At 39.9% G+C, this 3,307-nt stretch overlaps 1 pseudogene across 1 annotated transcript; it reads left to right on the forward strand.

The window, feature by feature from the left end:
• Positions 1 to 476: 476 nt before the first annotated feature.
• Positions 477 to 856, forward strand: LOC309830526 (large ribosomal subunit protein P1-like; annotated as a pseudogene). Its single transcript has one exon. The product of its transcript is annotated as a large ribosomal subunit protein P1-like (transcript).
• The last annotated feature ends 2,451 nt before the right edge of the window (positions 857 to 3,307 follow it).

The following is a 3,307-nucleotide window of genomic DNA, read 5'->3' on the forward strand; positions in this document are numbered from 1 at the left end:
TCACCTGGAAAGAAATATCAGCATCTGGAGAGGAAGTGACGAAGAAGGGAGGTGAAAGCCTGGTGAGCACAACTTTGCCTGCTCCTGTGTTTTAGTGCATGGATGCTGTCCATCAACGGCATTCCTTTAAGGATCCTCTCACATTCTCCAGATTGTGCTGAGTTCCATCCAAACTGAGTGTGAAGACCACACTTTCCAATGGTCCCACTTTGGAGGAGAGGAAGGGGCCTGACACCCAGAGGTACGAAGTGGTACGGAAAGAAAAACAAGATGTGACTGGGTCAGGGTAAATCCACCCAGGACCATCTGTTTGCAGCGTGTGTCCCCTTAAACATCTTCTCGGGCAAGAGCACAAACTGTCCTATTCAAAAAGGCTCACTTGCCTTTCCTCAGCTGCCTCTAAGCTGCTCAGTCCTTCCGGAGAAGCAAAGGCCGCTTTTGGGGTGAGGCCGTCGCTTCATCCAGCGACTAGCACCATGCCTGGCAGCCCCACCTAGCACTTGCCCGCACCATGGCCTCTGTCTTGGAGCTGGCGTGCATCTACTTGGCCCTCATCCTGCACGACGATGAGGTGACAGTCACGGAGGATAAGATAAATGCCCTCATTAAAGCAGCCGGTGTAAATGTTGAACATCTCTGGCCAGGCTTGTTTGCAAAGGCTTTGGCCAATGTCAACATCGGGATCCTCATGCGCAATGTGCGGACTGGTGGACCCGCCCCAGCAGCTGATGCTGCCCTAGCAGGGGGTCCTGCCCCCTCCATCACTGCTGCCCCAGCTGAGGAGAAGAAAGCAGAAACAAAGAAAGAAGAATCTGAAGAGTCTTATGATGGCATGTGCTTTGGTCTTTTTGAGTAAACTTCTTTAGTAACAGGGTCAATAAAAAGCTGAACTCTTTGCTGCTGTTGGTCTTACTGCTATAAATAAATAAATAAATAGGCTTTCTCAGAATTCCTAGCAGGAAATTTCTGTTTATATATTATTGGTCAGGCGTGTGTAACAGGAACACCTCTCACTACTGGAGAGGCTGGGAATGCAAGTGTTTATGTGGGCACGTTGGCACCCTTAATCCAATTAGCATTCGCTTAGTAAAGGAAGAAGGAGAGATACATGGGATGGAAAATAACAGTCTCTGTTATTAATGGGGGAGAATTTGAGAAACAATTCAAATAAAATGTGAACATTCTAAATAATAATATGCTGAGTAGAATATCAGTTATCTACTTTATTACTTCATTGGGTTATTGTGAGTATTAAATGAGAGAAGCCTCAAGAAGTCTTACCCACGATTATTATACACTTAATTTAAATGAGGTAATGCCTATAAAGTGTTGCACAGAGCAAAGACTCAAAAAATATTAGCTGTGGTTCTTTGCTGTTATGAAAACGTTTCATTCTCTGATTCTTTGCTTCTGCTTCATAAATGATATGAATACAATTCTATGCAGAGGTTTTTATTTCCTATCTACATGATGACCACAAGTTTAACCTTAAGGGGGATGGCAGTGCTTTCCAATCATGTCACATAAAACATCACTTATGAAGAATGTTTTGGGAAGCTGTAGCAGATGATAATATTTATCTGCCTTACTGTAACACTTTATTTTATAACAGGTTGATTCATGAAAGTTTGTTGGAGTCAGGATTGCTATAATGAACATCCAATGTTTGTGAGACTATTTGAGAATACTTGGTTAATATCAACTGTCTTATATTTGAAAGGCATAAAAAGAATAATGAGAAAAGCATACTTTCAAAAAACTGCTGTGACTTAGAATTATAGGATCATTGAATTTTTGAGCTGGGAGGATTTTAGAGGGGAAACTGAGGCTGGGAGTGTGTAGAGTGAATAAGTGGATTGGAGAAATTCACAAATAGGTAATATCATCTATTATATCTTGTCTCATGAAGTCATATCAAGTAGAACATAAAAACCCTTTGCTTATGCTTTATTTTTCTAGTGTAATTGGTATTATAACCATTTAGTTGTGATTTCCACTATAGCAATGAAAAATATATAGTCTTTGTTGGGTGAATTGATAAAAAATAATGACATGATATCAATAGCTAGGATATTGGGCTGATTTTATATTTGCTGTCTCATCTCTGACTTTATGAGATTCTACTCCTCACTTTTCTTTCAATTAAACTGGCAGGAGGGCATTTACTTTCTCTTATTTCTTGGACTTATTATCTAGAGATAAGAATCTGAGAGATAAGACTAAAGAATGATTTCATTGTGACTTCATTTTAGAACCAACGGCACTTTGCAAATGGCTGTGACGTTAGCAGATAATTTAACCATCCCAAACTTTGCGATCCTTACATGGGAATAAAAGTAGTACCTACCTCATCATGTTGTTGAGGCTTAAACGAGGTAATATGCTTAAAGACTTTCCAGAATACCTACATCATGTGCATTCACTATTATTATGAGGAGTAGAATTATAACTGACACCTGTCTGATACATACAAGAGATTTTGTTGAGTTGAAGAGCAATGGATTTGCCACAGAAGTCCTCATGTTCTGGGGAAGTAGCTATTTTATTACTGTCTAATCTTTCAAAAATCCTCTTGGCTTCAAGCACAATTTCTCTCTCAAATCCAGTTTTTGGTGGGGATTCTCAATATGTGGGTGTTAGTAGAACACACCCTCATGGCATTTGTAAGAGCACAACTTACAAAGGACCACTGTAGCCTGCAGATCACTGATAAAAACAGCTGGAGCTGACATCTGTGCCTTACAAACCTTTTCAAGTCATAACAAAACCGGCCTGATTTCATAGCCACAATACGAATTTCAACTCATGTATAGGAAAGATGTCTGGGAAACCTGATAATGCTGGGCACATAAGATGAAGGCCTTGTCCTTTAATTCCATGTTGGGAAGCACCGATGAAAGGACATAAAATGCGCACTTAACACTTCCCTAAGTAAGCATGGATTTCACAGTTACAGGTTGATTGTCATTTGGTGAATTTGTGAGCTTTTAATGATTCTCGCCACTTTCAAATGACAAGTAGGAGTATGTTTGAAATTGATCACTCTGATTTATAGTCATAAAGGTAACAGCATAAGTCAGAAGACCTAAGGCAGGACCCTCTTTCTAAAATGCATTTTGTCTCTGGTTCCTTTGGCCAGCCTGTAATTGCTAATGAGCTCTTCTGCCAGTTATAAGTCACAGGTCCCGTGACAGGTTTTCCTATATGATTTTCATCAAATGCTTTGGAATCCTGGGGCAGAAAGAAATTATGTAAATATAAGTTTTTATTACTATTGCGTTTTTATTACTTTTCTCCTCTGGTTTTT

This window comes from Grampus griseus, assembly GCF_964374135.1.
Source record: "Grampus griseus genome assembly, chromosome: 12".
NCBI classification, from domain to species: domain Eukaryota; kingdom Metazoa; phylum Chordata; class Mammalia; order Artiodactyla; family Delphinidae; genus Grampus; species Grampus griseus.